At 46.8% G+C, this 22,191-nt stretch overlaps 1 pseudogene; it reads left to right on the top strand.

Annotated features, from left to right (window-relative positions):
• Positions 1–19,557: 19,557 nt before the first annotated feature.
• On the top strand, positions 19,558–21,528 carry LOC127339989 (homeobox-leucine zipper protein HOX4-like; annotated as a pseudogene).
• The last annotated feature ends 663 nt before the right edge of the window (positions 21,529–22,191 follow it).

Here is a 22,191-nt window from a genome sequence, read left to right on the forward strand (position 1 = left end):
CATCCACCAAATATATATGGGGCAAAAGTTTATCACAATCTAGCAGATATGCACAATTAGTGAGGGACCCCTTTTGATTTTGTGCAATTTCCACTAATTAGGTAGAGAGAAGGGGTTAATTAATTAGGCCATGTTAGGGGTTATGTGTTTTAGATTAGGTTGTGTGGATTCAAATACAACTTCTTTATTTGTGTGCTATGATTAATCAAAACTAGATTGATCGACTGCGCACACATTATTAGAGGCGCATGCCTTTGCGCACAAAGTGCATGTGTGTGTTGTTGGCCACCAATTAACGAGAGAGAGAGAGAGACAGAGAGAGAGGTAGAGAGTTCTACATACGAGAGAGCGATTGAAATCCCCAAATTAAACACATATATATATGCATGGCACATTTAATTTAATTAGAGGACCGCGAGCTAAGGCACCCCTGGCCTGCTTGATGCACAATTAAGTGTCATTGGCCTATATATAGGGTTTAATTAGGGTTTAGGGTTTAGGGTTAGGAGGTTAGGGTTTAGGGTCTAGGGTCTAGGGTTTAATGTTTATGGTGTTTAGGGGTTTAGGGATTAGGGATTAGGGTTTATTTAATTAGGGTTTAAGGTTTATGGATCATCGATCGAGTGCGCACACACACATTATTAGAGGCACATGCGCCTTTGCGCATAAAGTGCATGTGTATATGTGTGTGTTTTTTTGGCCAACAACGATATATAGATGATCGAGAGAGAGAGATTGAAATCCCCAAGAATATGTTCAAATATATATTAAAATATATGCACGAATGCATGCATGGTAGGCCATGCATGCACACTAATTATATATATATTATGAGGAAACTTAATCAAATGTGTTTTCATTCGAGAGAACTTGTCAAAATTCAAGTTAATTAATTTATCATCGATAATTATACAAGATAATTAATGAATCTCAGGGAGATGTTATACAACATATGATCGATATAGGACATGTCGTATATACTAATTGGTGTTAATCTACCGTTTAATTTGCTAGCTAGCTGCTATATATAGATCGAGCATGTTTTTATTAGATCGGGTTATAGCTAGCTAGTATAGTTTAGGGTTATGTGTTTTAATGAACTAGGGTTTGATTAGCTAGGGCTTAGTTATATATATGGTTTAGGGTTAATGCATGGCACATTTAATTTAACTAGAGGACCGCGAGCTAGGCACCCCTGGCCTGCTTGATGCACAATTAAGTGTCGTTGGCCTATATATAGGGTTTAATTAGGGTTTAGGGTTAGCTAGGGTTTAGGGTTTAGGGTTTAGTGTTTAGGGTGTTTAGCTAGGGTCTAGGGTTTAGTTTAGGGTGTTTAGGGTCTAGGGTTTAGGGTTTAATTAGTGTTTAGGGTGTTTAGGGTTTAGGGTTTAGGGTTTAGTGTTTACGGTGTTTAGGGTCTAGGGTTTAGGGTTTAGTGTTTAGGGTGTTTAGGGTCTAGGGTTTAGTGTTTAGGGTGTTTAGGGTTTAGGGGAGTTTTAGGGTTGTTTAAGGTTTAGGGATCATCGATCGAGTGCGCACACACATTATTAGAGGCACCCCGCGCCTTTGCGCATAAAGTGCATGCGTATATATGTACGTGTGTGTTTTTTGCCACCAACAACGATATATAGATGATCGAGAGAGAGAGATTGAAATCCCCTAGAATATGTTCAAATATATATTAAAATTGATATAGGCCATGTATATTTTAATTGGTGTTAATCTACGGTTTGCTAGCTAGCTGCTATATATAGAGCATGTTTTTATTAGATCGGGTTATAGCTAGCTAGTACAGTTTAGGGTTATGTGTTTTAATTAAGTAGGGTTGATTAGCTAGGGTTAGTTACATATATATGGTTTAGGGTTAATGCATGGCCCATTTAATTTAATTAGAGGACCGCGAGGCACCCCCTGACCTGCTCGATGCACAATTAAGTGTCGTTGGCCTATACATAGGGTTTAATTAGGGTTTAGGGTTAGCTAGGGTTTAGGGTTAGGGTTAGGGTTAGGGTTAGGGTTAGGGTTTAGGGTCTAGGGTGGTTTAGGGTCTAGGGTTTAGGGTTTAGGGTTAGCTAGGGTTTAGGGTTAGGGTTAGGGTTAGGGTTAGGGTTAGGGTTTAGGGTCTAGGGTTTAGGGTTTAGTGTTTAGGGTGTTTAGGGTTTAGGGATTAGGGATTATTAGGGATTAGGGATTTAAGGTTTTAGGGGTTGTTTAAGGTTTAGGGATCATCGATCGAGTGCGCACACACATTATTAGAGGCACCCGCGCCTTTACGCATAAAGTGCATGCGTATATATGTGTGTTTTTTGGGCCACCAACGATATATAGATGATCGAGAGAGAGAGATCGAGACTGAAATCCCCAAGAATATATATGTTCAAATATACATTAAAATATATGCACGAATGCATTGTAGGCCATGCATGCACACTAATTATATATATATTATGAGGCAACTTAATCAAATGTGTTTTCATTCGAGAGAACTTGTCAAAATTCAAGTTAATTAATTTATCACAATAATTATATAATTAATTAATGAATCTCAGGGATATGTTATACAACATGATCGATATAGGCCATGTATATTTTAATTGGTGTTAATCTACGGCTTGCTAGCTAGCTGCTACATATAGAGCATGTTTTTATTAGATCGGGTTATAGCTAGCTAGTATAGTTTAGGGTTATGTGTTTTAATTAAGTAGGGTTGATTAGCTAGCTAGGGTTAGTTACATATATATGGTTTAGGGTTAATGCATGGCACATTTAATTTAATTAGAGGACCGCGAGGCACCCCCGCCTCGCTTCGATGCACGTACAAAAAAGTGTCGTTGGCCTATACATAGGGTTTAATTAGGGTTTTAGGGTTAGCTAGGGTTTAGGGTTAGGGTTAGGGTTAGGGTTAGGGTTTAGGGTCTAGGGTTTAGGGTCTAGGGTTTAGGGTTAGCTAGGGTTTAGGGTTAGGGTTAGGGTTAGGTTTTAGGGTTTAGGGTTTAGTGTTTAGGGTGTTTAGGGTTTAGGGATTAGGGATTATTAGGGATTAGGGATTTAAGGTTTTAGGGGTTGTTTAAGGTTTAGGGATCATCGATCGAGTGCGCACACACATTATTAGAGGCACCCGCGCGCGCTTTTACGCATAAAGTGCATGCGTATATATGTGTGTTTTTTGGGCCACCAACGATATATAGATGATCGAGAGAGAGAGATCGAGATTGAAATCCCCAAGAATATATATGTTCAAATATACATTAAAATATATGCACGAATGCATTGTAGGCCATGCATGCACACTAATTATATATATATATTATGAGGCAACTTAATCAAATGTGTTTTCATTCGAGAGAACTTGTCAAAATTCAAGTTAATTAATTTATCACGATAATTATATAATTAATTAATGAATCTCAGGTATATGTTATACAACATGATCGATATAGGCCATGTATATTTTAATTGGTGTTAATCTACGGTTTGCTAGCTAGCTGCTATATATAGAGCATGTTTTTATTAGATCGGGTTATATCTAGTATAGTTTAGGGTTATGTGTTTTAATTAAGTAGGGTTGATTAGCTAGGGTTAGTTACATATATATGGTTTAGGGTTAATGCATGGCGCATTTAATTAATTTAATTAGAGGACCGCGAGGCACCCCTGGGCTGCTCGATGCACAATTAAGTGTTGTTGACCTATACATAGGGTTTAATTAGGGTTTAGGGTTAGCTAGGGCAGATGGTTAGGGTTAGGGTTAGGGTTTAGGGTCTAGGGTCTAGGGTTTAGTGTTTAGGGTGTTTAGGGTTTAGGGGTTAGGGATTAGGGATTTAGGGTTTTAGGGTTGTTTAAGGTTTAGGGATCATCGATCGAGTGCGCACACACATTATTAGATCGAGGCACCCGCGCCTTTACGCATAAAGTGCATGCGTATATATGTGTGTTTTTTGGGCCACCAACGATATATAGATGATCGAGAGAGAGATTGAAATCCCCAAGAATATGTTCAAATATACATTAAAATATATGCACGAATGCATTGTAGGCCATGCATGCACACTAATTATATATATTATGAGGCAACTTAATCAAATGTGTTTTCATTCGAGAGAACTTGTCAAAATTCAAGTTAATTAATTTATCACGATAATCATATAATTAATTAATGAATCTCGGGGATATGTTATACAACATGATCGATATAGGCCATGTATATTTTAATTGGTGTTAATCTACGGTTTGCTAGCTAGCTGCTATATATAGAGCATGTTTTTATTAGATCGGGTTATAGCTAGCTAGTATAGTTTAGGGTTATGTGTTTTAATTAAGTAGGGTTGATTAGCTAGGGTTAGTTACATATATATGGTTTAGGGTTAATGCATGGCACATTTAATTTAATTAGAGGACCGCGAGGCACCCCTGGCCTGCTCGATGCACAATTAAGTGTCGTTGGCCTATACATAGGGTTTAATTAGGGTTTAGGGTTAGCTAGGGTTTAGGGTTAGGGTTAGGGTTAGGGTTAGGGTTTAGGGTCTAGGGTTTAGGGTTTAGTGTTTAGGGTGTTTAGGTTTAGGGATTAGGGATTAGAGATTTAAGGTTTTAGGGTTGTTTAAGGTTTAGGGATCATCGATCGAGTGCGCACACACATTATTAGAGGCACCCGCACCTTTACGCATAAATTGCATGCATATATATGTGTGTTTTTTGGCCACCAACGATATATAGATGATCGAGAGAGAGAGATTGAAATCCCCAAGAATATGTTCAAATATACATTAAAATATATGCACGAATGCATGGTAGGCCATGCATGCACACTAATTATATATATATTATGAGGCAACTTAATCAAATGTGTTCTCATTCGAGAGAACTTGTCAAAATTAGAGTTAATTAATTTATCACGATAATTATATAATTAATTAATGAATCTCAGGTATATGTTATACAACATGATCGATATAGGCCATGTATATTTTAATTGGTGTTAATCTACGGTTTGCTAGCTAGCTGCTATATATAGAGCATGTTTTTATTAGATCGGGTTATATCTAGTATAGTTTAGGGTTATGTGTTTTAATTAAGTAGGGTTGATTAGCTAGGGTTAGTTACATATATATGGTTTAGGGTTAATGCATGGCGCATTTAATTAATTTAATTAGAGGACCGCGAGGCACCCCTGGGCTGCTCGATGCACAATTAAGTGTTGTTGACCTATACATAGGGTTTAATTAGGGTTTAGGGTTAGCTAGGGCAGATGGTTAGGGTTAGGGTTAGGGTTTAGGGTCTAGGGTCTAGGGTTTAGTGTTTAGGGTGTTTAGGGTTTAGGGGTTAGGGATTAGGGATTTAGGGTTTTAGGGTTGTTTAAGGTTTAGGGATCATCGATCGAGTGCGCACACACATTATTAGATCGAGGCACCCGCGCCTTTACGCATAAAGTGCATGCGTATATATGTGTGTTTTTTGGGCCACCAACGATATATAGATGATCGAGAGAGAGATTGAAATCCCCAAGAATATGTTCAAATATACATTAAAATATATGCACGAATGCATTGTAGGCCATGCATGCACACTAATTATATATATTATGAGGCAACTTAATCAAATGTGTTTTCATTCGAGAGAACTTGTCAAAATTCAAGTTAATTAATTTATCACGATAATCATATAATTAATTAATGAATCTCAGGGATATGTTATACAACATGATCGATATAGGCCATGTATATTTTAATTGGTGTTAATCTACGGTTTGCTAGCTAGCTGCTATATATAGAGCATGTTTTTATTAGATCGGGTTATAGCTAGCTAGTATAGTTTAGGGTTATGTGTTTTAATTAAGTAGGGTTGATTAGCTAGGGTTAGTTACATATATATGGTTTAGGGTTAATGCATGGCACATTTAATTTAATTAGAGGACCGCGAGGCACCCCTGGCTTCGCTTCGATGCACAATTAAGTGTCGTTGGCCTATACATAGGGTTTAATTAGGGTTTAGGGTTAGCTAGGGTTTAGGGTTAGGGTTAGGGTTAGGGTTAGGGTTTAGGGTCTAGGGTTTAGGGTTTAGTGTTTAGGGTGTTTAGGTTTAGGGATTAGGGATTAGAGATTTAAGGTTTTAGGGTTGTTTAAGGTTTAGGGATCATCGATCGAGTGCGCACACACATTATTAGAGGCACCCGCACCTTTACGCATAAATTGCATGCATATATATGTGTGTTTTTTGGCCACCAACGATATATAGATGATCGAGAGAGAGAGATTGAAATCCCCAAGAATATGTTCAAATATACATTAAAATATATGCACGAATGCATGGTAGGCCATGCATGCACACTAATTATATATATATTATGAGGCAACTTAATCAAATGTGTTCTCATTCGAGAGAACTTGTCAAAATTAGAGTTAATTAATTTATCACGATAATTATATAATTAATTAATGAATCTCGTGGATATGTTATACAACATGATCGATATAGGCCATGTATATATTAATTGGTGTTAATCTAAGGTTTGCTAGCTAGCTGCTATATATAGAGCATGTTTTTATTAGATCGGGTTATAGCTAGTATACTTTAGGGTTATGTGTTTTCATTAAGTAGGGTTGATTAGCTATGGTTAGTTACATATATATGGTTTAGGGTTAATGCATGGCACATTTAATTTAATTAGAGGACCGCGAGGCACCCCGCTTTGCTTGATGCACAATTAAGTGTCGTTGGCCTATATATAGCGTTTAATTAGGGTTTAGGGTTAGGGTTAGGGTTTAGGGTATAGGGTTTAGTGTTTAGGGTGTTTAGGGTTTAGGGATTAGGGATTAGGGTTTCAGGGTTGTATAAGGTTTAGGGATCATCGATCGAGTGCGCACACACATTATTAGAGGCACCCGCGCCTTTGCGCATAAAGTGCATGCGTATAGTTTAGGGTTATTTGTTTTAATTAAGTAGGGTTTGATCAGCTAGGGTTAGTTACATATATATGGTTTAGGGTTAATGCATGGCACATTACATATAGTTTAAATCTCAAGAATGTTTATACATGATAGGCCATATGTGCAAAGGAATTTTTTTCCCTGTGAACTTGTCAAAATTTAAGTTTATCAGTGCCAATGGAAACTAGTCCAAAAAATTACATAGAGGACCAAAAGTACTAGACAATAACTAATAGAACCTGCAACTTTACAAAAAGGACCCCAAAACATAGAAGAAAATCAATCGAGTCCTTCTCGACCGCACATCAGATCTCTGCTCCGCCTCCTTTCCAGCAACTCCGTCGTCGGGGACGCACCACTTGGGACGGTGTCGCCGGTAGTCGCCAGGACGAAGGAGAAGAAGGGCCTCAGCAACGGCATATTGGCTCTGAGAAGGGCCGCTGAAAGGCCAAGATGTGCACGGGCAAGACGGATGATGCCGTCGTATGCCCCGAGCTTGTGAACTTTAGCAGCTTGACTTCCCCATTGGCCAGATCTGAAGCACTGACCAAAGCAAGCCTCACCGTTAGCGCCATCACATTGATGGCACCAGATCGGGGTTTGGCCGACAAGATCCGCCAGATTCACCATAGGCCAGATCTGAAGCCGATGACGAGATCCCCGACTCCATTGCGCCATTCTGCTCGTGGGAAACACTGGATCTAAGCTTACAACAACACTAACTCCCTCGGATCCAAATTAGCTGACTCAACTTTGCTTATCTAAATATGGATGTATCCACACATGTTTTTACTCTAGATACATACACGTCTAAGGAAAGTTGAATCAATTAATTTAGTTCGGAGGGTGTACAATATACAGAGAGAAGTCGGCCTCGTCTCCGGCCGGCGAGGCCGCCGGAGAGAAGGGGGAGAGGAGCCGGGGGAGTGGGAGAGACTCGAGAGAGAAAGAGAAGAGGAAGAAATGAGAGCTCCCTGGGGAAGAACATTATTTTTGTCGTTCTGCTCGTATCTTGAAACTGAAAATTTCGGCCGCGCGCCAAATCATCCCGCCGCATCCATTCGAAAATCCCGTGACCAGTTTTACCCTTTTAACCCTGGTCCGGAAGCTACAACCCACCGACCATGGAGGGCTCATTCGGTAACAATGAAATATCTTGCCTAGATCCCGAACCCTCCCCACAGGCCCACACCCACCCACCAACCATTCGCCCCATTAGCTCAAAAATACTCTCACACGCTGTTGCGGTCAGAAACCCACCGGCGAGCAGCGACGGGCAACACAGTAGAGCCGGGAGGCTCCCAGGACTGCGGCTGGCCCTGGTCCCTCCGAGCGACGGCCCGCAAAGACTCGGCACGCAGGTCCGATGCTGGTGCAAGGGCGTGCCACCTGACCTATACCTGGTCAGGAAGGTGATAGATGTGCCTCGCTTAGTTTCCTGCATGGCATACACGTAAACATTAAATACAAGCCTCGATCGGCTCTCAGGTTGTCCTGTGAATCGGCTCAAAGAGCCGATCCACCCATGATCCGTACGAGGTGTACGAATATATGGTGGTCCTGCTTGATCAAAATAAAGCTAAAACGACCTACTACGATTTAGGGTTTTCACCACATAATCGGAACATCCTACTCGTGATTGAGCCTAGCGGCCACGCACGGTGATCGTAAACCGACCCTAGACAAGGCCTAAAAACCAACACGAGGTTGATCCCCGGAACATCCTGTCTAGGGCTAGCAAACTACACCCTACGCGCCACTGGATCCTTCAACCCGTTTGTAAGGCCTAACTATGCAGATATTAAACTAATCCTTGAAGAACAAGGAGCAATCATAACGGATCGGATCTACTAAATAATGATCAAGCGGGGTGCCGCCCTCACACCTAAGATAGGTGTAAGGGCGGCTAGACGTCTCAGGGTTGCACGACGATAGCATGTGATACGATGAACAATGCTAACCCTAACACGTCTAAGATAACCACGTTGCTCGCCATAAAAAAGGCTTCAGTACGAGCAACGCATGAACAGCGAATAAACGTGTACTGCCTAGATCGCAAGATGCGATCTAGGCAGCATGATGCTTACCCGGAAGAAACCCTCGAGAGAAGGGAGTTGGCGATGCGCCTAGATTGGTTTGTGGTGAACGTGATTGTTGTTTATTTCATAAACCCTAGATACATATTTATAGTCCGTAGACTTTCTAACGTGGGAATAATCCCAACCGTGCACGAGCCAAACTCTAACTAACCGACACGTATCCTATCATATTTACAGATACACGGGCGAACTAGCCCAAACTTTGCATATAAGGCCGATCCATGTATTCCTTCCATGTATATTCTTCAAGCCCACCTTGATCGCGGCCCACCTCTGACTCGGTCAAATTCTGGTGATAACACATGCCCCCCTGGTTTTGGAATTGATAATTCCAAAATCACTCTGCCTTTTCTTCGTCGGGTCATGTCGTGGCAGAACCGTCGCAGTATCCTTCATCATGATGCCTTGCCTTCTCAACTTCTCCGCGTGACCTGGCAATATATTTTTTGTTGGGCACCACTTCCTCGGAAACTGTTGTGACATTAAATTTCCACTATATCCCCTTTTACTTAACCGCTCCAAACAGTTCGCTTCTTCATCCCCTTCGCATTAGCACTCCAAAAGCCCTCCTGCGCCACCATGTCTTCTTCCTCCTCTGCCTCATCGGGTCTTTTCACCCAGTCCTCCTCCTCCCGCGAGCCGACGCCGGAGTGGAACCCGGAGGAGGCCCATGCGGCCAACATCCGCCGCGCCATCGAAGCCGGGGAGGAATCCAGTCATGATTTCTCCGTCTGGTCTGAGGATGACAAGTCCTCGACCGACGGGGAAAGTGACCTCCGCTTCCCCGCCGACGGGGAAACGGAGGAGGAGAGCGATGACGATCGCTTCTCCTGTGACGACTTCACCTCCCCCGAGTAGGAGGAGGAGGAGGAGGAGGACGACACCTCCTCCGACGAACCGCCGGCCAAGCGCTTCTGCCCCTGGCCGGGGAACCTCAGCGACTTCGACAGCGACGACGATGACGCTGACGAGGAGGATGAGGACAACGAGGGCCCGGCCGGCGGTCGCTGCAGCAGCGACGACGAGCCCGCCGGGAGTAGCGCCGACAACGGCGACGACGGCGACGACGAGGGCAGCGACGGCCCGTAGATAGGACCCTTAGCATAGGATCAGCAGTAGTAGATGGGGCAATGTACCCCCTAGTATTTCCTTTTGAGAGCAATCAGCTCTTTATGTAAGAAATCCTATTTATCAATGAAGAATTTCCCCCAGTTTGATTTTGCCGATTTCCTTTAAGCTAATTTAGCCGATGGTTCACTTAGCCAATGCTCAATGAGCCGATAGCAACACATCGGTTCTTCACAATCCATCCTTCAATTCTTCAACTGATGACTTTGAGATCTGGTGGATAATGTGGAGTCTTCAAGAGAGCCCTTAAATTCCTCCCACCAGGTCCAGTGATCCTCTTCTGCAAGAACTCACCATTTTTGAAGAAGGTTGCGACGAAGGATCAGCCGATGACACCCCAATCGGCTTCTAAAACAGAGCATCTACCAGGCCAGCTGCCCCCCGAGCCTCAGTCAAGGTGAGAACAGTGGCGAGGACACACAGTTCAATCCAAGGGCCTTGAACCCAGGCAATTGAGACAGCCACCATGCAGAGGTCCTAGCAAACTTAGCCAACTTAGCCAGGCCGACGGTAGATACACCAGAGCCAATCACCTTTTCTTCCTCTGAAAGCCGATATTGTAGATGAAACACCAACAGCCTAATGAGTAAAAAGTTGGAGGTTGGCCTTGAGGCTGGACTGAAAACCGACTTGGTCGAAATCCGTGTCTTGAACACGCAGCTGGTAGATCTTGTGTAATTTGCACTAGAGTCGATGGCTGTGCATCGGCTGTATATTATGAGAATTTTTTTTTTACTGGCCGATTTTTCTATCGGCCCCCAATATTTCACTGCACACATGTTCATCTGCACATGTTCATCTGATTAGGTGCCCCCCCGAGCCGAATCTGCCAGGTAACTGCGGATATCGGCTCTGTAGTTAGCCAAGGCATTGTATTTGAACATCGGCTCTGGTAGGACCAATGTTGATTTTTCCAGCTCATCAGCCGACGTAAAACCGCTGCCCATTAGATCGACGTTGAACACAGGCAGAATGTGTGGTGAGGATAATTTTGGCCGATTGCTGGAATCGGCCTCCACGTTGATTGAATCGCTCCATGAAGGTTTTGCAATGTTCCTCCATAGACCTTTGGGGGCCGATCCCAAGGATCGGCCTCGCCACGTTTGTCCATAGGTTTGTTCTTGCTAGACGGTCAGGCCGGTGGATAAGACCAGCCTAACCCCGTCCTTTGTCACGTCGATGCGCTCGCAGTCGTCCAAATTGATGCCTGAGAGTGGCTCTTGGCCTGCTGTCTCCCAAGCGTTCATGCCAGCCGTTGAAATCTCGGCTGAGTCATCTGCATGGACGACCTCTACTTCATCTCCATCCCACTGTATTACGCATTGGTGCATCGTGGATGGAATGCAACAGTTGGCGTGGATCCAATCTCTTCCTAGCAGGACAGCATATGTGCTCTTGCTATCGACAATAAAGAACGTCGTAGGGATGGTTTTCCTTCCTACGGTCAGATCCACGTTCAGAACACCTTGTGCGTCAGATGCCTGGCCGTTGAAATCGCTCAATGTCACGTTGGTCTTGATCAGATCCGAGCTAGAGCGTCCCAACCGACGTAGCATGGAGTATGGCATAATGTTGACTGCCGCTCCGGTGTCCACCAGCATCTTGTTGACAGGCTGCCCATTGATATAACCTCGCAAGTACAGGGCCTTCAGATGTCTGTAGCTTCTTTCTCGTGGCTTTTCAAAGATAACTGGCCGTGGGCCGCAGTCAAGTTGTGCCACGGGTGCCTCGTCTAATCCTGGAGCACTAAACTCCGTCGGAAGGATGAACACCATGTTTGTGCCAGCCGATGTTTCATCATCGGCTTTCCTTTGCTTGGGGCGCCACTCCATTTTTTGTGGTCGACCCTCTTCATCCAGGGTTCGTTGAATTTTCGCGGCCAGATCAGGCCGCGCCTTCCTTAGCGTGTGCAGGTATAACCTTTCGGCTTCCTCCAAGCCACGCAGTCGCTGAACCCTACGCTTTTGGGAACGGCTGAGTCCATCAGGGCACCACCTTGGCCGGTGGTACCTGTCTTCTTCTTCTTCATCATCGTCTTCCAAATCCTCGAGATCTTCCACCCGAGGGGACTCAGCGTGCTTGTTCCGAGGCGGGAGAGGCCCTAGACGTTGGAACACGGACACGTTAGCTGCATCCTTCCTCTTCTGACTACATTACGTGCAGGCGATTTGCCGATTGTAGGCAATCGGCTCATTCCTGAATCCCGAAGTGTCTGAAGAAGGGACAGTCCCAGTGCCTATCCTCGTCGTCTTCCTCCCTTGACTTTTCCTTGGCACGGCGCTCGTACTTCTCCTCATCACGATCATGCCGACGATGTCTCCTGGCGTCTCTAGCCAGACGATCTCTTTCACCATCGTCGTTGGGTCATCGGCGTTGGTCATATTGACTCACATACTTGTTGAGGAGGTGATCAGAGAGAGGTCGCTGGTATCTCACATTCCTTACTTCTCCCTCTGTGATGTAGCGCTTGCCATCGTGATGGAGCCGATCGCGTGGAACGGCTTCCTCTGTGTCCTTGCTACGAGAGCAGCTGCCCTCGTCTCCGCCCTTACCAGAGTGGTGTCCAGGTCCTACCATGTTGATGTTGAACGAGAATCCTGGCTGGCACCCTCCAGGGTAAGTGTACTCCGCCATGTTAACGGCGGGGAAGGGGTGAGTGTCGACTTTCATGGCGTACTGGTTGAAAATTAGACGTACTTGTTCTATCGCCATTTGGATCTGCTGACGCCACACCCTGCAGTCGTTGGTGGTATGGGAGAACGAGTTATGCCATTTGCAGTATGGCTTTCCGTTCAGCTCCTGTACCGTGGGGATTTTGAGGCCTTCGGGTAACTTCAGCTGCTTCTCCTTAAGTAAGAGGTCAAAAATTTGCTCAGTTTTAGTTACGTCGAAATCAAACCCTCTGGGCGGACCTGGTGGCTTAACCCATTTTCAGGATATGGGGGTTGCCCCCCGAGTCCATTCAGCCACTGCTACCTCTTGATCCCCCGCAGACCCTTCATCTTCATCTGCTTCAACCAGGACTACCGCACGCTTGAATTTGTCCTGGTACAAGTCTGGGTGGCGCTGTTCATATAACGTCAGTTTCTGAACCATGTGCGCTAGTGAAGGGTAGTCTGCTTGGGAGGCCATATCCTTGATTGGTGAAGCAAGGCCCACCACTGCCAACTCGACTGCTTCCTTTTCAGTCACACGAGCCGAATAACATCGGTTCCTAACAGTCCTGAAGCGCTGGACGTATTCTGCCACAGTTTCTCCACGCTTCTGACGTACTTGTGCTAGATCGGCAATGCCAGCCTCGGAAGGCTCTGAGTGATACTGCATGTGGAACTGCTCTTTCAACTGCTTCCAAGTCCGGATTGAGTCTGGTGGCAGCGACGTGTACCACCCGAAAGCCGATCCTGTGAGGGACTGTGCGAAGAACCTCACACGCAGCTCATCTCGTCGCCGAGATCGTGCCCAGCTGTGCCAAATATCGGCTCACATGCTCGATGGAGCTGGAACCATCTGATCCATTAAACTTGGAGAAATCAGGGAGCCGATATTTGGGTGGTAGCGGGATCAACTCGTACTCGTTGGGGTACGGCTTGCAATAGCCGATTGTCCTCCTTTTCGGCACCATGCCGAACTGGTCTCTCAGGATGGTACTGATCTGATCCGCGGTGTCGGGCTGCAGGAGTCGAACTCGAAGATTCGCCGGAGTGGCATACTTAGCCAGCCATGCTTGCTTTTCCAGCTACGAGCCAACTGCAGGAGCTGAGCTCGGAGGTTTGTTGGAGTGGCATACTTAGCTAGCCACGTCGCTTCTCACGCTCTCGTTCCCGAAGTTCCTCTGTTGTTCCGAAGTCCCTCGTTGCGATCTGGTTTGTGAGTGCCCGATATCGCGATGCGGCACGTATGTGCACGTGTCTCCGTGCGGGATCGCCTGTGGCGGCTCTTGCAAGAACTGGTCGTCACTAGGGTCCCCACCGATCTTGTAGACGACGTATGCCGGTGAATTCGGCACTTTCCGGTGCCGCCAACGCGAATGGCAGCGGTGGACGGGATCGGAGTGGCATCTCTCCTTGGTAAGTCCCGAGAGCTGGTCCTGACGGAGAGTACTGATGCCTCATGATTTCCTGGATCACCCGAAGAGCGACACGCTCCAAAGTGTTCACCAGGCTCTCAGAATGGCGGTGTAGCGAATGAGCTACCATGAAGTTAACCTCCTGATGCAGGGACATGGTGCGTTCTTCTGACGGGGCGGACAGGTCCACTCCATCGAGCGCGCCTTCAGGTGAGAACCCTTTCCACCTGATGCCATGTGAGCGGGTTCTGTGAAAAGAGCCAATGAGGTCGGCTTCGAGGATAGCTTTGACCTCGTCATACTTCTTCTTGAGCTCCTCGGTCAGATCCTCGTACGTGACTGGAGTGCCGTCCGCCATCTCAGATGTAGATGGCGATGCGGTTGATGTCGCAGATTGTCCCACCGGGCGTGCCAGAATGTGTTGCGGTCAGAAACCCACCGACGAGCAGCGACGGGCAACACAGTAGAGCCGGGAGGCTCCCAGGACTGCGGCTGGCCCTGGTCCCTCCGAGCGACGGCCCGCAAAGACTCGGCACGCAGGTCCGATGCTGGTGCAAGGGTGTGCCACCTGACCTATACCTGGTCAGGAAGGTGATGGATGTGCCTCGCTTAGTTTCCTGCATGGCATACACGTAAACATTAAATACGAGCCTCGATCGGCTCTCAGGTTGTCCTGTGAATCGGCTCAAAGAGCCGATCCACCCATGATCCGTACGAGGTGTACGAATATATGGTGGTCCTGCTTGATCAAAATAAAGCTAAAACGACCTACTACGATTTAGGGTTTTCACCACATAATCGGAACATCCTACTCGTGATTGAGCCTGGCGGCCACGCACGGTGATCGTAAACCGACCCTAGACAAGGCCTAAAAACCAACACGAGGTTGATCCCCGGAACATCCTGTCTAGGGCTAGCAAACTACACCCTACGCGCCACTGGATCCTTCAACCTGTTTGTAAGGCCTAACTATGCAGATATTAAACTAATCCTTGAAGAACAAGGAGCAATCATAACGGATCGGATCTACTAAATAATGATCAAGCGGGGTGCCGCCCTCACACCTAAGATAGGTGTAAGGGCGGCTAGACGTCTCAGGGTTGCACGACGATAGCATGTGATACGATGAACAATGCTAACCCTAACACGTCTAAGATAACCACGTTGCTCGCCATCAAAAATGCTTCAGTACGAGCAACGCATGAACAGCGAATAAACGTGTACTGCCTAGATCGCAAGATGCGATCTAGGCAGCATGATGCTTACCCGGAAGAAACCCTCGAGACAAGGGAGTTGGCGATGCGCCTAGATTGGTTTGTGGTGAACGTGATTGTTGTTTATTTCATAAACCCTAGATACATATTTATAGTCCGTAGACTTTCTAACGTGGGAATAATCCCAACCGTGCACGAGCCAAACTCTAACTAACCGACACGTATCCTATCATATTTACAGATACACGGGCGAACTAGCCCAAACTTTGCATATAAGGCCGATCCATGTATTCCTTCCATGTATATTCTTCAAGCCCACCTTGATCGCGGCCCACCTCTGACTCGGTCAAATTCTGGTGATAACACACGCCAAAGCTCTGACTCTCTACAGTACTAGATCTGCTTCGCCGCCGGCATACTCCTCCACAGCGTAGCCTTGATCGTGTTGGCTGTCCACCCACCTGATCCGCTCCCCCGCCGCCCTCGTCACCGACGGATCTGCTTCACCGCCGACCTCGCCACCGACGGATCTGCTTCACCGCCGACCTCGCCACCGACGGATCTGCTTCACCGCCGACCTCGCCACCGACTACCTCGGCGTAGCGGCTGTATCAACTTCACCGAATCCCTTGCCAGCCAACCAGATCTGCTTCACTAACGCCCGCTTCTACTGAAACAGGGTCGATTCATCGTCTCCCGCGTTCGCCGCCGCTGGAATGCAAGTTGCCGCCCCCGTCCACCCCGCCGCAGCTTGGTTAGTACGCTGGCCCGTTAGATCGCGGTGTTTCTTTAGCCATGTTTTGTGTAGTTATTTGCAGATCTCATATGCCGTTAACTTTCTTGATGTGTTGCTTCGCATGAAGTTTGTTTAAATATTGTACAGTACAAAAGCATTATCCGGTCGCTACCATCCTGTTCATTCTAGTGACACCTGTGTGCATCCACATATTTATAGCCTTATACCCATTCATTTGCTGCCAACTATTTTTGTACTGCATGCTATTGTCGCACTGCTTTTATAGTCATGCTATGGGCATTTCCAATCTGCTTGTTCTTATACCACGTCATTAGCTCACCGCTAGCTGCTAGCTGTTTTCTCGTGTCTGCTATTCTCACACTGCTTTTATAATCATGCTATGTGCATTTTCAATCTGCTTGCTCTTATACCTCGTCTTTAGCTTATATAGTTATTCTTTGCGTGCATGTCTGGTCTTTGTATTATCGTAGACTGACTTGTCAATGTTATTTTTCCTAGGGATTGATCATGCGAACCACTTATTAGAACATCCAACATTAACAGCGGGGACGCTAGGGAAGGTTGGAATCTGAGTTCTTGGTTGGTAATTTTGGCAGTTTACTTCCGTTATTATCTATAACCTATATGCATTGTTCCTTATGCAAGAGATTAACACTTGGAACCCTGCCATAGCAATGCCATTCATGCTTTACTATGTTTACGCCTATTTGATATGCTTGTCTTGGAGAAACTGCGAAGGTGATTTGAACTCGACATTTGGTCATTCTTAATGCCGTTTACTTTATGTGGAAAACCTTGGCATTACCCTACTCTAAATCAATGTCTGAAATTAGTATCTCATGCAAAGCAACATCTAGTTGGTTTTAATCGATATCTGGTAAATATTGGCTTATTTATTTGGCAGCTCAAGTTTTTTGTTATTTGAAACCGGTGACTTGGTCTTAAATGTGATATCTAAACACAGATTAAGGACAATGGAGCAGGAGGATTAGCATTTCACTTGATGGCTGAACCTAAAATGACAGGCATGTTGACCACGACTAGTGCACGCAAGAGAAGGACTGCAATGAGCCAAGATGTGCTTAGTACATGCATCTTATCTTATCTTGTGCTTATTTACGCTACATGCTTTGTTATCTGATCTCTACATTGCGTAATACATGTTTGAATAGTTAATTGTTGTAACTATGTTTGCAATGTTACCAGAATGCGCTTTTAATGAAGCAGTCATCATTAGAAGATAGTCGCCAAAAAGGATCTGTAGCGACACTGTGCAACATTATGATGTAAGTTTGTGCTTAGTACAAGTTCCATACATTGTCTTATTTATGCAACTTGTTATTATCTTATATCTACATTGCATAATAAATGTTTGCATAGTTCATCGTTTAACTCTTTTTGCATTATTATCGTAATGCAGTTGTGATGAAGCAATCTTCATTAGAAGAGAGGCCCACTAAAACTTCTGATATTTCTTCTGATGCATCTTCTCAGAGCCTTCAACATAGACCATTGCTTTCATCAAACAGTAAATATCTCAAGGCTGTACTTTATAAAAGACATGGTATTGCTGCTTTAAGATCTGTAGCTGATATGTTGACAAAGAGTACACAAGATTCAATCAAGGCAATTGCCAAATGTCAACGTGTTATTGATGATGCTAATAGAAGTCCTCAATGATTCTATGTAATTTTTTTATTTGGGCACATTAATTGCCTTGTAATTTTCCTACTTGTTTTATTTGTGTATGTAATTGTGTGTATCATTGATATCAGATTTTAGGCTCATGAAATTTAATGCAAGTTGACTAGTCAAACAAGTAGGGCACTACAACAGATTGGGCCGGCCCACTTACGATGAGTGTGGGACCCACTTTCATTTTGGGCCAGCCCACTTCTTTAGTAGGCCGGCCGGTTACACGATAGTGGGATCCACATGCTTATTGGGCCGGCCCACTATCTTGTTGGGCCAGCCCATTTGCTATATGGTGGTCCCACATGGTAAATGGGCCGCCCTTTAACAGAAGGTGGGACCCACTGTGTTTTTGGCCCGACCCACTATCTTGTTGGGCCGGCCCACTTGCTATATGGTGGACCCCACATACTAAATGGGCCGGCCTTTTAAGCTGGAAAGTGGGACCCACTGTGTTTTTGGCCGGCCCACTATCTTGTTGGGTAGGCCCACTTGCTATATGGTGGAACCCACATACTAAATGGGCCGGCCTTTTAACAGGAAGGTGGGACCCACCTGTGCTTTTGGCCTAGCCCACTATCTTGTTGGGCCGGCCCACTTGCTATATGGTGGACCCCACACACCAAATGGGCCGGCCCTTTAACAGGAAAGTGGGACCCACCTGTGTTTTTGGCCCGGCCCACTATCTTGTTGGGCCGGCCCACTTGCTATATGGTGGACCCCACATACTAAATGGGCCGACCCTTTAACTGGAAAGTGGGACCCACCTGTGTTTTTGGCCCGGCCCACTTGCTATATGGTGGACCCCACACTAAATGGGCCGGCCCTTTAACAGAAAGTGGGACCCACTGTGTTTTGGCCCGACCCACTTGCTTCTTGGGCCGGCCCGATTCTTGTAAGGTGGACCCCACATGTTAAATGGGCGGCCCATTTAAGTTTTGACCGATCAACCTTAGAGGTTAGGCCGGCCCACGTAACTAATGGACCGGCCCGACTATATAGTTGACCGGTCAAACTATGTCACTGGCCCGGCCCGCTTAAGACGTGGCGGGCCTCGTGTGGGCCTACCATCTACCACGGGGTTTCAGTAGGTTAACGCCGTTAATCGCCGATTAACTGCGTACGCCACGTGTCGGTTGCATGACGTCGGCGGTCAACGGGCTCCGGAAACACTTGCGCAACGGTCCGATTTTCCGTGGCGGAAGGGCGCCCAAGCGCGACGGACCGAAAAAAACGTCGTTGGACTTTGCCTGACGCAGTTTCCACAACAGAACCCATATCGTCGGGTTAGGCCCATAGGCGACGAAAAATACCCCTTAGCGGACGATTTTGAGACGTTGTCTATCAGAACTTTTCTTGTAGTGTGTAGTGTGCGTTGGTTATCTTATTTTTTCCATCACCACAGATGCGTGAACCTTTCCCCCACCATGGTCAACGTCAGAGCCAACCACTCCACCACCACGCGCACCTGCTCTCACCCCTCCTCTCTTTTAATCCCCGTAGGATCCAGAGCAAACCCTAGCTTTTCCTCCCTCGTACCACCACTCTCTTCTGACTCTCCCTTCGTTTCTTCTCTTCCTCCTCACACACAACGACCCAACCACCACCACCATGAACTCCTCACCATGGCGCCACCACTACAGACCATCCCCCGCCGTTCTGAGGGCACCTGCGGATGCGCCTCGTCGTCCTCTTCCTCGTGGTGAATGGAATCGATCCAAGGCGCCCACTACCGATGATAGATTCTCCGATTCAGTCTCCGACTCCGGCGAGAAAACCTTCAATTCCAGCCACCTCGAACTTCCCCCGGCTTCCCCGACCTCTCCATCAGCATCCCGGTGAGCACGCGTCTCTCCTGACCCTCTCATCCGTCTTATTTGCTCTCGGTGCCCTGCTACCGGCGTTGACCGCCGTTTTCTGTCACAGATTCTTGTCGCCGGCCAACCTCCGGTGATGCCCCGGCCCCTTCTCTAACCGTCGCAAGTCTGCCGCGATCAGGCGCATCTCCGAAGCCCTCTGCCTCGTCCCGGTTCGCCAGAAATCTTCAGATCTGTCCATACCTGCAACCTCCGACATGGCTTCTTATGGCCCTGAGCTTCACCTCTTCTGGTTCATAGGGTCGAGGGCCTTTGTTTTGACACGAACTGGCCTGGAGCCGAGATGGTTTGTTCCTCAAATCCCCATACGGCTGAAAAACGCCACCCGTTTTTGACTCTTTTCCGACCTGACAGGTAGGTCCTTTCGTCGGCGACTCAAGATGGTACTCCATCCGGTGATAAAAGGTTTCCAACCCTCATGCTTCGTCAGTGCCAACACAACATCTCCCGGTCCCGCCATCAGCCGCTCAGGCTAGTTCTGTCTGGTGAGAAAACTATCCCCGTTTTCTCTGTTTTAGTGAAATTCCAGTACGGATGAAACCTGGTGACCGGGTGTATACGTGAGCACGCGTCCAGAAGTCGACATGTGTCTAACAGCATTTTTTCCCGTGAGGTGATGTGCTACTGAAAGTTGTTTTTGATTCCTTAGATCGTGTCCTTAGAGGCATCTAATTTTTTCCTCCATCTACTCCTTCCCCAACCGTGAAAAGTGAATAGATAAGATTGGTGTATGCAGCAGCTCTGGTTGACCACGCTCGTGCAAGCTTGCCAAGCACAACGGAAGCCAGCGCGGGCCAGGTGAGGGCGAATCTGGGGAGAAGAAGTGGCGGCTAAGCGCGGAGCAGGTGCGCGCCTGGAGCGTAGCTTCGAGGTGGAGAATAAGCTGGAGCCGGAGCGCAAGGCGCGGCTGGCGCGCGACCTCGGGCTGCAGCCTCGCCAGGTGGCCGTGTGGTTCCAGAACCGCCACGCGCTGGAAGACCAAGAAGCTAGAGCGTGACTACAACGCGCTGCGCGACTCCTCCACGACGCCCTCCGCCTCGACCACGACGCGCTCTGCCGCAACAAGGAGGTGCTCCTCGCCGAGATCAAGGGTCTGAAGGGGAAGCTGGGGGACGAGGACGCGGCGGCCAGCTTCAGGTTGGTGAAGGATGAATCGGCGGCGTCCTACGGCCCGCCGCCAGCCGGCGTCGGGTCCTCCGACAGCGACTCCAGCGGAATGCTGAACGACACGGACGCGACCGACGCCACGCCGGCGGCGGAGACAGCGCCGGCTCCGGACGCAGGGACCGCCCTCCTCGATGGGCCCGGCGCAGCGGTGGCGGAGCACGCGCAGGTGCACACGGTTCATCAGTCCGAAGCTCCGTGGTGGCCTCCCCTGCGGAGAAGACGACCGCGCTCGACGCGCCCGGACTCGCAGAAGACGGCGACGATTCAACACTTGACTTCCCGATCAACAATCCTTTCCGCCGGTCCGCTAGCCCCGATTCGATGATGAGGACTTGCGTACAGGCTGTAGCTCGCGCCACGTCCCGGCCAGGCAGCAGAGCGAAGGCAACTGCCGGCGTGCAGCCTGCAGCGGGATGGGCGGTGGCCTCTTGGAGTCTTCGTGTAGGTTGGGGAAGAAATAGACGCCTAGACGGGAGAAAAAAAAGGATGACATCAAGTTGAAAAAGCAGGTTAACGCCGTTTGGTGTCCGTTTGTGAGGCCAGAATCTCAAAGCGGATCCAACGGTAATGGATGCGTGCTCACGTATACACGCTGTCACCAAATCCACTCTGATATATATATCTTGTTAAATTCATATCTTCCAAACTATAACTCGAAGTAAAATGTATTTTATATGAAAACTGATCAGAAAAATTTGAGGAACTTGAGTATGTCATCCATATGCCTATTTGCATTTCGCATCACGTCGTCTCGTGCTAGTTTGCATTATCACCTAATATGTAACATATGGAATATGTGGGATATAAATTATTTGTTGTCCCGGTTCTATTCAACTTGAACCTAATATTTAATTGTCGGGATTTCGACCCCGTTTAATTTAGATAAGTTGCATCGCATCATTGTTGCCATGCCATGAATACCATATCATGATCATGCCGATTCTTTTGTCGTAGTAGTAAGTGTTGCACCCGTTGTTTGTTGTAGCACTTTGATTCTTCTCGAATACGACATTGTGTTGATGCGAGATACGCCAGGTTCTCCGGATGTTCCTCGACAATCTTTAACAAACATGCATATCCACACTTATGTCTCTGCATGATTCTCTTACCTATTTTATTGTGCCTTCTCTTTTATGCTATCCTTGAGTTGCGTTCTTATCACGTGTCCTATCCACTTGTTACCTCAAGCAGCTCATATTGCCTCCACCATCCTCCTACAACTTTTGTTTGGCTATCGGGTCTTCCTTGCGAGTCGTAGTACATGC

The sequence above is a fragment of the Lolium perenne genome, chromosome 3 (assembly GCF_019359855.2).
Source record: "Lolium perenne isolate Kyuss_39 chromosome 3, Kyuss_2.0, whole genome shotgun sequence".
Lineage (NCBI taxonomy): Eukaryota > Viridiplantae > Streptophyta > Magnoliopsida > Poales > Poaceae > Lolium > Lolium perenne.